The 15,007-nt window shown below is 38.9% G+C and overlaps 1 pseudogene; it reads left to right on the forward strand.

The window, feature by feature from the left end:
• The first annotated feature begins 1,021 nt into the window (after positions 1-1,021).
• Positions 1,022-2,304, forward strand: LOC109576660 (PRELI domain containing protein 3B pseudogene; annotated as a pseudogene).
• Positions 2,305-15,007: the final 12,703 nt, after the last annotated feature.

Consider the following 15,007-nt stretch of genomic DNA (forward strand, 5'->3'; position numbering starts at 1 on the left):
GCTGCTGCTAAGTCGCTTCAGTCGTGTCCGACTCTATGCGACACCATAGACGACAGCCCATCAGGCTCCCCTGTCCCTGGGATTCTCCAGGCCAGAACACTGGAGTGGGTTGCCATTTCCTTATCCAATGCATGAAAGTGAAAAGTGAAAGTGAAGTCGCTCAGTCGTGTCTGACTCTTTGCGACCCCATGGACTACAGCTTACCAGGCTCCTCCATCCACGGGAATCTCCAGGCAAAAGTACTGGAGTGGGGTGCCATTGCCTTCTCCGAAAATGCTATTCTAGACAACAGTAAATAATTATGTACAAAACACAATAAATACAATTTTCTGACTCTACAGCAAGATAAGAGACTGGGTCGTAAACCTGCTGAAGTCGTTAGCTTGTTTGTTTTCGTTCGCCTCTGGTTTATTTCTTGAGAAAGGAATGTAATCTAGTTTGAAACCCTCCACCTCCTCCAAGTCCACTCCTTGAAAAAATCATGAGACTCACTGCATGGTCTTTTAGTTCCCACCGTTCCGCCCAACAGAGAGAACCAATAAGATGGTAGCCCAACAACTACCTTTTAAATTTTCTCAAACGCAGGACTTTTTATTCCAGGTGATTCTCTATTTTGATCTTTCTGATTAAATGTTAGTCACTCAGTCATGTACGACTCTTTGCAACCCTACGGACTGTAGCCCACCAGGCTCCTCTCTCCATGGAGTTAGGAAGCCATTCCCTTCTCCAGAGGATCTTGCTGACCCAGGGATCAAACCTGGGTATCCCACATTGCAGGCAGATTAGTATTTACAACATTCTTCAGCCATAACAGTATCATACCTGATATTATAGGATACACTACAAACACATCCATACATTTTCCTCAGAATTTTTATAATGCGAACAAAGGTAAATTTAACAATTTTTTCCAGTCTTTCACCCTGGATTACATAATTTTAAAGTGTTTAAGAGTATAGACTATTAGAGAGAAGGTGTATAAATACAAGATTTAAAATGAAATAACTAAATATAGCTCTTTGCCTCATTTGTGCCCTAGCGCCGCCCGGACATCGTGCTGGCCGCCGACACCATGAAGATCTGGACTTCGGAGCACGTCTTTGACCATCCATGGGAAACCGTTACAACAGCTGCAATGCAGAAATACCCAAATCCTATGAATCCGAGTGTGGTTGGAGTTGATGTACTGGACAGACACATAGATCCCTCTGGAAAGTTGCATAGCCATAGACTTCTCAGCACAGAGTGGAGACTGCCTTCCATTGTGAAGTCTATTATTGATGTGGCAAGAACCAAAACATATGAGCAAGAACATTCTGTAGTGGATCCCGTAGAGAAAACAATGGAACTTAAATCTACAAATATTTCATTTACAAATATGGTTTCAGTAGATGGTTTCACATCCTCAAGACCCAGAAAAAACTATTTTGACTCAAGAAGCCGTAATTACTGTGAAAGGAGTCAGTCTCAGCAGTTACCTTGAAGGGCTGATGGCAAGTACGATATCATCAAATGCTAATAAAGGCGGAGAAGCAATGGAGTGGGTAATACATAAATTAAATGCTGAAATTGAGGAACTGACAGCTTCAGCAAGAGGAAGCACACAGACACCAATGGCAGCAGCAGCATTTGTGGGGAAATGATAATGGAGGTTGATAGATGGCACCCAGTTCCCCAGCTCTCTACAAGTTGGCAGTATATTTATTTGTTATTTAAAAAATACAACTCTATTTTAGGTAGAATTTTTTTTTAAATAAGCTGAAGAAAAGCTATGTGACTTGATCAAACAGAGGTGCAGGGTTTCTAAATAAAAGGGATCAGCTGAAATTAGTATTGTCTGAAATGACTGATTTTGAGGATTCCAGTATTTATGCAAAATTTTAAGCTTTTTGAAAAGTATGCTTGGAAATTGGTATTGGCTGATGAAACCTCCTTAAGGTAGAATTTTAAAGCTTGTCATGCATTGGAACTCTACCTGGCTTTGGACCAACCCCAGAACCAAGCAGAGCCCCTTCTGCATATGCAAGACTGCCCTGCTGCGGTAAACTTGGAGAGCTTCCATGAGGGAACTCACTGTTAAAGGAGAAACTATCATTTTAAAAAGACATTAACTGTATGAAATAATTTGCTATAAACCACCATTAAAAATTACAATGCTTTAATTTCATACTCAACATTTTTTGGAGTAAAAATTATCACGAAAGTAATAAATGACTCCAACAAAAGTACATTTTATTGTGTTATAAAGAGTACTGTACTGATTTGCCAAAGTTTTGTAACTTAGTAAAGGTATTACCTTCCTTGGATTTGTACTTTATGATTTAGTATGCTGTATCGTGGGCTGGTTATGTTAACTGAAGAAATAAAGTCATTACCAGAAAAATAAATAAATAAATAAAATGAAATAACTAAATATAGTGTTACTATCAACTCTCTTAACTGAATACAAACTATAATGAACCTCACAGAACAGCAAGAGGAAAACCCTCTTGGATTTTCAGGTTCACAGTTGTTCCTTATTTATTTCATAGCTGATGACTCTACTGAATGGGATGCAGCAGGGCAGAATATGCTACCCTCAAATCTGTCACTTTGGCATAAGGATTATTTTGAGCTAAAGGAACAAAGCTAGTGGAGGTGATGGAATTCCAGTTGAGCTATTTCAAATTCTAAATGATGAGGCTGTGGAAGTGCTGCACTCAATATGCCAACAAACTTGGAAAACTCAGCAGTGGCCACAGGACTGGAAAAGGTCAGTTTTCATTCCAATCCCAAAGAGAGGCCACGCCAAAGAATGCTCAAACTACCACACAATTGCACTCATCTCACACACTAGCAAAGTAATGCTCAAAATTCTCCAAGCCAGGTTTCAATAGTACCTGAACCGTGAACTTCCAGATGTTCAAGCTGGATTTAGAAGAGGCAGAGGAACCAGAGATCAAATTGCCAACATCTGTTGGATCATGGAAAAAGCAAGAGAGTTCTAGAAAAATTTCTATGTCTGCTTTATTGACTATGCGAAAGCCTCTGACTATGAGGATCACAACAAACTGGAAAATTCTTCTAGAGATGGGAATACCAGACCACCTTACCTGCCTCCTGAGAAATCTGCATGCAAGTCAGGAAGCAACAGTTAGAATGGGACATGGAACAACAGACTGGTTCCAAATAGGGAAAGGAGTACATCAAGGCTGTATATTGTCACCCTGCTTATTTAACTTATATGCAGAGTACATCATGAGAAATGCTGGCTGAATGAAGCACAAGCTGGAATCAAGATTGCCAGGAGAAATATCAATAACCTCAGATATGCAGATGACACCACCCTTATGGCAGAAAGTGAAGAAGAACTTAACAGCCTCTTGATAAAAGTAAAAGAGGAGAGTGAAAAAGTTGGCTTAAAGCTCAACATTCAGAAAACGAAGATCATGGCATCTGGTCCCATCACTTCAAGGCAAATAGATGGGAAAGCTATGTAAACAGTGACAGACTGTATTTGGTGGGGGGGGGGGGGGGGGGGGCGCTCCAAAATCACTGCAGATGGTGACTGTAGTCATGAAATTAAAAGATACTTGGTCCTTGGAAGAAAAGTTATGACCAACCTAGATAGCATATTAAAAAGCAGAGACATTACTTTGCCAACAAAGGTCCGTCAAGTCAAAGCTATGGTTTCTCCAGTAGTCATGTATGGATGTTAGAGTTGGACTGTAAAGAAAGCTGAGTGCTGAAGAATTGATGGTTTTGAACTGTGGTGTTGGAGAAGACTCTTGAGAGTCCCTTGGACAGCAAGCAGATCCAATCAGTCCATTGTAAAGGAAATCAGTCCTGAATATTCATTGGAAGGACTGATGCTGAAGCTGAAACTCTAATACTTTCGCCACCTGATGCACTGAACTCACTTGTTGGAAAAGACCCTTGAGAAAGTCATTTCCTAGGCAGGTTGATAAGAAGTCTAGGGGTCCCCAAGGAGAGAGGGGTCTGGAATTCTCAAGGAGGAAGAAACGACAAACTTTTCCTTCTGTACATTCCTTAGGATTATATAACAATAATGTATCCTGCCTGAGGATAGTCTCTCGATTAAACCTTCTGGCTAATTCTGTTATTTTAAAATGTAAATTATGGGAGTAGGTCTGGTGAGGTCTTTATAACCTCCAGACATTATTTGGATTCATTGGAGAGTATATAATTTCGTTGCTAACACTAGCAAGGGGGTACTCTTTCTGCCCCCTTCTGATGCCTGTGTCAGAAGCTTTCTCTATCTCCTTTATACTTTAATAAAACTTTATTACACAAAAGCTCTGAGCGATCAAGCCTCATCTCTGGCCCCAGATTGAATTCTTCTCCTCCGAGGGCCAAGAATCCCCATGTCTTCACGTGAAACAACAACAACCTTTCTCCCTGATGCTGGGAAAGTTTGAAGGCGGGAGGAGAAGGGGACGACAGAGGATGAGATGGTTGGAGGGTATCATGGACTCAATGGACATAAGTTCGAGCAAGTTCTGGGAGTTGGTAATAGACAGGGAGGCCTGGCCTGCTGCAGTCCACGGAGTCGCAAAGAGTCAGACACAATTGAGCAACTGAACTGAATTGAACTGAACTGAAAGGAACTGAAAGGAACTTAAAAAAATAACAGATAAGAGAAAGCCATTCTCATCTCCCCACTTCTTTCTAAAAACAGAAGATAAAACACGTTTGTGAAAGATGCCTTCTCTGTACCAAGAACTGACTCATTGAAAAAGACCCTGAGGCTTGGAAAGACTGAAGGCAGGAGAAGGGGACAACAGAGGATGAGATGACTGGATGGCATCACCGACCCGATGGACATGAGTTTGAGTAAGCTCTGGGAGTCGGTGATGGACAGGGAAGCCTGATATGCTGCAGTCCATGAAGCCACAAAGAGTCAGACACGACTGAACAACTGAACTGAATTGAACTGTACCAAGAGAACATTCTTCCATGGGAGTCAAAGTCAAGAGAATTCCGTACAAACAGACCTACTTAAAAGAAGTTTCGTCTTCCTTTAGCCTCCCCATATATTTTAATTACTTTTCCATAATTGTCTGTCTTTGTTCAACCTAGTGAAAAGAATATTTAGGTTTCATCATTTCTTTGGGTCCTTTTTGCCTTAAGAAATCTCATGCATCACATAAACCACATACATTTGTTAGCTTTCCTCATGTTAATCTGTATTATGTCAGTTTAGTTTTCAGGTCCAGGAAAAAAAAAAAAAACCTTATGACAGTAGAGGTAAAAATTTGTCTCCCTTTCAAGTTCCATCTCCCTTCTCCTTCACCTCTGCAGCACAATCTGACTCCAGCTCACCTACTGCTTGGAGCAGAATCAATGACAACAGCTGCTCCTGTGAGCAACCAGCGTCCCCAGCAGCTGATCCACACAGGAGAAGCTAATCAGTTGACAAGGGATACAGCAATCAACGAAACATTCTTTTCCAATTCTGCATAGGCTGTTTAGCACTAAATATTATTTCATGGTTGCAGATTGACTAGGGGAACAACAGTGATAGGAATCAGCGGCTTATGTTTTCCCACAAAAGTGAAAAGTGTTTATGGTCACCCCAAATGATAACTACTTAATCTTCATCCTACTGCACCATTTGACACTCCTGCCTTTAAAAATCTTTATCTCTACTCCATTAAAAAAAAAGTTCCCTCTCTTGAGCTCTCCATAGCATATAAATGATCATAATTTATTTGCCACTAAAGCTAGAAAATGTTAATGTCCTCTTAGACTTTCTCATTTCTTCTGCCCTCTTTTTTCACTGCTACTGGCCTATTCCACTCCCCATAATTTCTCACCAGGACAATGGCTTCTAACACTTATACCTGCTTCTGGTCTCCCTCAAACCCAATGTATACCAGTGTATCAGAATATTTTTATAATCCATTCCTTAACATCCATCACACCTGCTCGGAAGTCACCTAGAGGTCCTTGTTGCCAGTCCCACTGGCTCTTTAGTTATTGTTCGAGGAACATCCATGTCACAGCACCATGGCTGATGCAATTTCTCCTACCTAAAATCCTGCCCCTCTGATTTGATCAAATCTGTGTCACCACTCAAGCCCTGATTCAAATGTGTTCTTTTCATTGAGACTTTCCAAGGCTTTCTGGCTCAGGCATGATTCACCACTGCTTTCCCTATATTCCTATAGTAAATCATCAAACCTTTTATAGATTTTAAGAAATGCACATTACTAATGACTGCATTTCAGTCTTTCTTCAGTTCCTCATCAGCTTAAGTTATTGCAGTTATAACCCTTCCTGAACTCTGTCACTGGCCTATGTGTGTGTGTGTGTGTGTGTGTGTGTGTGTCTCACTTTTGAGACATTATAATTAAGTGACCAAGAGGGATTATGAAAAAAAGTGAGGTGCTTATCCAAAGGCCCAAATTACCTAATTTGAATTGTTGTATAATATTACTTATTGAGAAACTATTACTACTCACCAGAGAAGGCAATGGCACCCCACTCCAGTACTCTTGCCTGGAAAATCCCATGGACAGAGGAGCCTGGTAGGCTGCAGTCCATGCGGTCGCTCAGAGTTGGACACGACTGAGCGACTTCCCTTTCACTTTTCACTTTCATGCATTGGAGAAGGACATGGCAACCCACTCCAGTGTTCTTGCCTGGAAAATCCCAGGGACGGGGGAGCCTGGTGGGCTTCCGTCTATGGGTCGCACAGAGTTGGACACGAAGGAAAAGACTTAGCAGCAGCATACTACTCACACTTGGAAACAGATCCTAGCCTTTAGAGACATAGGATTATCAACTGAATTTGATGAAAACCGAGGAAGAATACTAATTTAATTAATCATATAATTCTTTGTCTCAATTTGAAAATAAGCTAAAAATGCTTATTTTTTTTGTATTTTTTTATTTGATGGAGAATAAAATAAAAAATGAACAGTTAAAATATTACCTATTTGTTTACTTACTTAATTTTATTAATTTCCTTCAGTGTGCCAGATATGGCACCATGTTTCTTGTGTTGAGGGTTAAAGCATGCAGAGTCCAATAAGACACCACCACTGCCTCCAAGATATTTGCAGGTTGGCACAGTCCTGGATGGACTTCCCTGGTGGCTCAGTAGTAAAGAACCCACCTGCCAATGCAGGAGACACAGGTTTGATCCCTGGGTACAGAAGATCCCCTGAAGTAGGAAATGGCAACCCACTCCAGTTATCTTGCCTCGGAAATCCCATGGACAGAGGAGCCTGGCGGGCTATACTCCATAGGGTCACAAAAGAGTTGGAGGCAACTTAGTGACTAAATAACAACAGTCCAGACATACCAACAACTCAAATCCAAAGCCAAGGAATCGAATGATAAATAGGGACATGAGCAGTGATGGGAAAGGACAAAATGGGAGAAATTAGTTCAAGGTGAAAGACCAGAACGTTTTTTTGGAGGAGGTGACCATTTAGAAGATATTTCACCAAATCAGGCCCTGATGGTCAGTCTATTTGTAATGAGGATAATCTTACTTTGGATTCTATCATTGGAGATGTGTTCTTTTTTCCCACCTCAAACAGCAATTTTGTTTCCCTCTGTTTCATCCATTCTATCATTTCACAAGACAATAGAAACTTGGGTATCAGTTTTACTTGTTATTCACTGTTTAACTATTGTGGAAGACAATTATCTGAGAAGTTAGACATTATTAAGCATGACTTAACAGGAAGGGTAGATCTTTCATCAACTTAATTCCCTCCACAATGTTATTATACCTAGCATTTCTGAACTCAGGGTCATTTGCAACAGCTGTTTGGAGAAAAATCTCAAAGAAAAACTTCAGACTGCACTGACCATGTTTTATGAACAAATGTCAGTTTTTCTTATGAATTGCTCAAATGCTAACACTTTTTAAATTGTTTTGAGATTGTTAAATTCACTGTAAGAAAATAGTATAGTGTATCACTCTGGATGTAAAAATTCAGTTCAGTTCAGTTCAGTCGCTCAGTCGTGTCTGACTCTTTGCGACCCCATGAATCACAGCACGCCAGGCCTCCCTGTCCAGCACCAACTCCCAGAGTTCACTTATACTCACATCCATTGAGTCGGTGATGCCATCCAGCCATCTCATCCTCTGTCGTCCCCTTCTCCTCCTGCCCCCAATCCCTCCCAGCATCAGAGTCTTTTCCAATGAGTCAACTCTTCCCATGAGGTGGCCAAAGTACTGGAGTTTCAGCTTCAGCATCAGTCCTTCCAATGAACACCCGTGTAAAAATTAGTTGTACATAAATGACCATTCATTTATTGATTGGAATATTACTAGAATCACCACTCTTGTAGACTACCTAAAATTGCTATCTTTAAAGAAAAAAAAAGGATAGATGTTTTTGGGACCTTCCTAATAGTCCAGTGGCTAAGACTTCATGCTCCCAATGCAAAGGACCGGGTCCAATCCCTGAGTTCACATGCCACAGCTAAAAAGATTCCATATGCTGCAACTGATTGGTGCAGTCAAATACATAAAATACATATTTTTTAAAATGAGAACTTAAAAGTTTTTTTTAAAAACATATTTAAAAATGGATTTCTCTAATACTGATTTCTAAAAAAAAGTAATCACATTACTGAGTATTTTTATATTATCAGCAAAAGAATACTTAATGTTTTAAAATGTCTCAAATTACTTACAACTTCTTCCCTGCATCCCTAACAACCTCCCAATTACCAGAATATAATTTACAATACTTTCTGCTATAATCAACAGACATAGGGAATCTTGTTTATATTAAATTTATTCTTAGAGTAAATAAAAATCTAGAAATTGATCAATGCTTAAAGTTGCTAAATTAAAAAAGCAACTTACTTTTTTACTGGAGAGAGCAATTATTGTGATGGAAGAGGTAGAGAATTGAAAAATACGGTGTGCTCTCTAAATGTACTCAATCATAAACTTTATGACTAAACTTTCAAAATTTTAAAAATATTCGATGTATCATTAATGTATTTATGCCAAGGGAAGATAAACAATTAAAGAAACTTCCTAGACCACACTCCCCAGGCAAAATAAACTACATATCACTATTACTAAATAAAGCATTTGCTTCTCACTATAGGCAGTGTTGATTAACAGAAGTGTTATTGGAATCTCACTGAACAGCTCTGTCGTTGGGTAAAATCTGTTAAGTGTCTGCCTCAGTTTTCTTAAACATATATCATATATACAGTACGGCCAAAAAGCTTCAAGGAATAAGCACTGTGTGCAGGTATTTTTAGAAAGAAGCTATGATTCCTTATAGTAGTGATCATGCCACTTTACAACAGTACTCTATATAACATTTTACAATAACACTGTGGTATCACTCCTATGGAGAAAGCTTCTTGGTAGCTTCTACATGGAATTCAGAAAAGGAATAACCAGAAAATCAGTCTGTGATAGTTTTAACTTCAAAAGGGAAAGAAAATATAATCAAGTTTGTATCCTGATCCTAACACCTTCATGCCATCTATCCTAGATCACATTTTTCTAGGATAGTGGTAATATTAAGGACTTCAAAAAAGTCACAGCAAAAGTGATAAACACAGAGGGATAAAGATAAGAATACAATCCAGTAGGTATGACCTTTCATACTCCTCCAGCTGTAAGAAGATTCCAGAGACAGACAAAGAGCTCATTATCTGTAAATCATTCTTCTTATTATAATCCATATTTATAAGGCTGTGAGATTTTGCAAATGATCTGAATTGAGGTCATTAGTTATCATTTTTTAAATTAAATTTGAAGATGAATTAGGATAGCCAAAATTCCTGAGCTATCCTAAAGTTAAACAAAGGAAAATAAATTTTAAATGATTCAATCTCCTGGTCAAACCGTTTGTCTTAACCCTTGAGAGGAACCATGACCTAGAAAAGCAGAATCAACTTGTGACATTAGTTGAAAGGACAGAAAAGAAGTACCCTGCTTAAGTCTTAATAATTTTTTCATATTAATTTTAAGTCAACATCTGGAGATATTCTAGAATAGAGCTAATGCACAAAATTATCTGAATATAATTTTTCTCTTACTGCAGATGAAAAGAACTGTTGGGAGGGTACATGATTTGACCTTCCATATTCTTATATTCTTAAAAAATAACCTGATTGTATATGTGAGAAACAGCTGAAATATTACAGGACAACAGGAAGGACAAAAAGAAATAGCATTGACCAAGTAGTACAGACCGTCTAGGAAGCAGTGCAGATTCTAATCCTGAGTGAAGCTTATTCTCACCCCAATGTGAACCCAAAATTTTCTCTAATACTTCTCAGAATTACAACTTTTTCTAACTGTCTGCCTGTTTTCTCCTCTCAAAGTTAAGACCTTTATGAAGTCACCCACAGGGGAACCAAGGCAAGTTCAATTTATCCCCTTTTCTAGAAGGTGACCAAAAGCCCTCCCACACAATGAGAGAAAGGGAAAAGCTAATGTGGGCAACTGGATTTTTTTGGATTGCATACAAGTATACAGGTAACTTGTGTATTTGAAGATGACAGATTCCAATCACAGAAATTTTCTTTCCTGTAAGGAGAAAGAACGTAATAGTTTCATAGAAATGTCCTAGTTTATAGATTCATGGAATCACTGATTTTTAGAGCTGCATGGGACACCAGGAGCCATCTACTGTCAACCCTGAGTCTATGAATGAGTCAATCAGAGATGAGGAAATTGAAAGAACATGTGTAGGGTTGAAAACTTGGCAGATGGGGAGTAAAATTAAAATTTCCTGACTATAAGCAATGCTGCTTTCATTATATCATGTTCTTTAACTTATTTCTCTGGAGGACCATCCCTGAAATACCTTGCTCTAAGTACTTGAAACGGAGAAGGCAATGGCACCCTACTCCAGTACTCTTGCCTGGAAAATCCCATGGACAGAGGAGCCTGGTAGGCTGCAATCCATGGGGTCACTAGAGTCGGACATGACTGAGAGACTTCACTTTCACTTTTCATTTTCATGCATTGGAGAAGGAAATGGCAACCCACTCCAGTGTTCTTGCCTGGAGAATCCCAGGGACGGGGGAGCCTGGTGGGCTGCCATCTATGGGGTCACACAGAGTTGGACACGATTAAAGCAATGCAGCAGCAGCAGCAAGCGCTTGAAAACTACTTTGTTGAAATCTTAGAAATTTTCTTGGAAGAATGGACAGATTTAAAGTACTACTGCCATGTCCAGTGCAATCGAACTGTCACAATATTCTTTGTGTATTTGTGTGTGTGTGTGAATATAATCATTTTAATCAAATCAACGTATTAATGGCATAGGATGAGAAAGGCAACTCAGTGCAACAGAATAGAGAATCCAAAAATAGATCTCAATATATATGGTAATTTAATAAGTGACACTGATGGCATTTTAATTGAGAGGAAAGATAGATTTTAGCACAATTAGCCATATATCTATAGAAGAAAGCATATATTGGCCCCCGGATCCGAGAAGATTGTTTTCAGTGTTAAGTAACAAAAACCTCATGATTCAGTATTAAACAAATGGAGGGTTGTTTTTACAAGTAGGTCTAGGGGAGGGAGTGTAATTTGGTCTATGTCAGCTGCTCAAGGACACAGTCTCCTCTCTTTCTGCTCCATCATCCTCAGTGTTTTGGCTTTCATTTTCACCACTGCAAGATGAAGGCAGAAACTGCAGGCACAATATCCACATTACAGACAAGAAAATAGGGAAAATGGTTTTAAAGGTGGGCTTAAAGGATTTTTACTTGCTTTTAAACAGGTTTTTGCTTTTACTCAGAAAAGAATGCTTTCCTCCATGGCCTTGTGCTTGTAGCCCAGTCAGAGTCACATGACCCTGAAACTATAAAGGAACCTGAGATATCAACTCTTAGTTTCCAGCCTTCACAAAAGAGAAATGCCAGAAGGACAGGATTTAAGACATTGTTGGAGAATAAGCCAACCCACAGAGTCTGTTAAATGTAAGAGAAAAAAACTTTAAGCATGCTAAAGAATTAAATGTCAATTAAAACATATGCTTGTTAAAAGATAAACAACAACAACAAGGGAGACTGTATACAAATAACACATGCTGGAGAGAGTACAGAGAAAAGAGAACCCCCTACACTGTAGGTGGAAGTGTGAACTGATGCAGCCACGAGGGAGAACAGTATGAAGGTTCCTTAAAAATTAAAAACAGAGTTGCCATATGATCCAGCAATCTACTCCTGGGCTTATATTCAAAGAAAACCATGATTTGAAAAGATACATGCATCCCAATGTTCACAGCAGCACTATTTATAATAGCCAAGCCATGGAAGCCACCTAAATGTCCATGGACAGTTGAATGGATAAAGATATTCCATTATGTATACACATAATTCCATTGTGTATACATATACATACAATGGAATATTGTGTTCAGTCACTCAGCTGTGTCTGACTTTTCATGATCCCATGGACAGGCTCCTCTGTCCATGAGATTTTCTAGGCAAGAATACTGGAGTGGGTTTCTATTTCCTCCTCTGGGGGAATCTTCCTGACCCAGGGATCGAACCCAAGACTCCTGAGTCTCCTGTATTGGCAAGCAGATTCCTTACCACTGAGCTACATGGGAAGCCCACAATGGAACATGACTCAGGCATAAAAAAGAATGAAATAATGTTATTTGCAGCAACATAGATGCACCTAGAGATTATCATACTAAGTAAAGTAACTCAGAAAGAGAAAGACAAATATATGATATCATTTGTATGTGGAATCTAAAATATGACACAAATAAACTCATCTATGAGACACAAACAGACTCACAGACATAGAAAACAAACTCATTGTTACTAAAGGGGAAAGGAGATAAGGGAGGAATAAACTAGGCCTTTGGGATTAACAGATACCCACTACTATATATAAAATAGATAAACAAGGTCTTACTGTATATACAATATCCTGTAATAAACCATAATGGAAAGGATTATGAATAAAGCATATGCATATATGTATAACTGAATCACTGTGCCATATACTAGAAACTAACAATGGAGACGAAAATGGCAACCCACTCCAGTATTCTTGCCTAGAGAATCCCGTGGACATAGGAGCCTGGTGGGCTGCTGTCCATGGGGTCTCACAGAGTTGGACGTGACTGCAGCAACTTAGCATGCATGCATGCATTGGGGAAGGAAATGGCAAGCCACTTCAGTATTCTTGCCTGGAGAATTCCAGGGGTGGAGATGCCTGGTGGGCTGCCGTCTATTGGGTCACACAGAGTCGTACACAAGTGAAGCGACTTAGCAGCAGCAGCAGCAGCAGAAACTAATAAATCAATCCTGAACATTCATTGGAAGGACTGATGCTGAAGCTGAAGCTTCAGTGCTTTGGCCACTGGATACGAAGAGGCGACTCACTGGGAAAGACCTTGATGCTGGGAAAGATTGAGGGCAGGAGGCGAAGGGGAGATGGTTGGATGGCATCATCAACACAATGGACATGAGTTTGAGTAAGCTCCGGGAGATAGTGAAGGACAGGGAAGCCTGGTATGCCACAGTTCATGGGGTTACAAAGAGTTGGACATAATTTATTGACTGAACAACAACAAAACACATTATAAATCAACTATCCTTCAATATAAATAAATAAATAAAGACTACATATCCATCTAGGAGTGGGGGAGGCATTCTTAAACAACGTTGGAAAATTATACATCATAAGATGATTACTTACTTTTTTAATTTATAAAAACATACATAGGGTTAATAAACAAAACCTTCAGGAAATGTCAGTTATGTAGCTGTAAACACAGACACATACACACACACAAATCCACCACAAAGAATTCTTACAAATCTACAAGATAAAAAGCTCAAATAAAAAAAATGGGCAAAGGCTGTTGGTTAGGTAATTTGTAGATCAGTAAATTGAAAGAGTGAAATAACAAAAAGGTGTTCAACTTCCCTTCTTATTAGCAAAATGCAAATTTAATTAACAACTAAATATCACTTTATATTTATCAGACCCACAAACATTTTCTAAAGAGAGAGCTACCTCCTGTAGTGAGAATCCCAGCAAAAGGCTATTCTTTTCCCTGGTGGTGGAAATGTCAAGTTTTATATCCTCTTCAGAGGGCAATCTGGTAGCACCTTTAAAATCTGAAATAAATACACCCTTGACCTTAGAAATAACATTCTTAGGAACCTATCTCATAAAGTTAAAGGCGTTAAAACATAAGACTCTAACTGTAAGAAGATTAATCACAATACTGTTTATAGTGACAAAATACTGGGTGGGGGGAATTTAACATCAATCGATATGAAACTGGGTGGCTAAATTATGTTATATTCACATTCTGGAGTAATATGTAGCCCACTGTTAAAAAAACAAAGAAATTTTACCAAATTTATAAGACTTCTTGTACATCCTTAAACATCTTTTTTTATATAGAACAGATGAATAATATCCTAGCTTCTGGCTAAGGATAGGACTTTTGTGTCACAGCCTTTTTTTCTCAGCTGTCTACTGATTTATTCCACTATTTTAGATTCTGACATTGCAAATAAGATGCAATCTCTTCTGTGCAAAAACTTGTCACTTTTTCCTTAAAATGTATACAGTTTTCTTCATCTTTGAATTCGGGTCCAGATGTCCAGTTCATGTGTCAGGCTATATCCAGATTCGTGTAATTTTTTTTAATCACCCAGATTAGAACTCCTTGAGGCTTTCTAATTTTACACTCAGATATCCTCTCAACTTAGGGAAGTTTCCCTCTGATTGTTTAAGGATTGCCTCTCCTGTACTCTTTTTTCCTAAGTCACCATCACCCCTTTAACTCATATAGAATCTTCTGAGTTTCTTTTCCAATTATTTTATCTTTTTATTTGTGATTTCTTTATCTTTTAACACTCTGCCAGGAGCTTTTCTTTTGCACATGAACTTCTCCTCTAATTCAGCTATTGAATTTTGCATTTAAAAAGTAATGATTTGGGGGGCTTTCCTCGTAGCTCAGTGGTAAGGAATCCACCCAGGAAACATGGGTTTCACTCCTGATCCAGAAAGATCCCTCAT

This window comes from Bos indicus, chromosome 23 (genome assembly GCF_029378745.1).
Source record: "Bos indicus isolate NIAB-ARS_2022 breed Sahiwal x Tharparkar chromosome 23, NIAB-ARS_B.indTharparkar_mat_pri_1.0, whole genome shotgun sequence".
Taxonomy (NCBI): Eukaryota; Metazoa; Chordata; class Mammalia; order Artiodactyla; family Bovidae; genus Bos; species Bos indicus.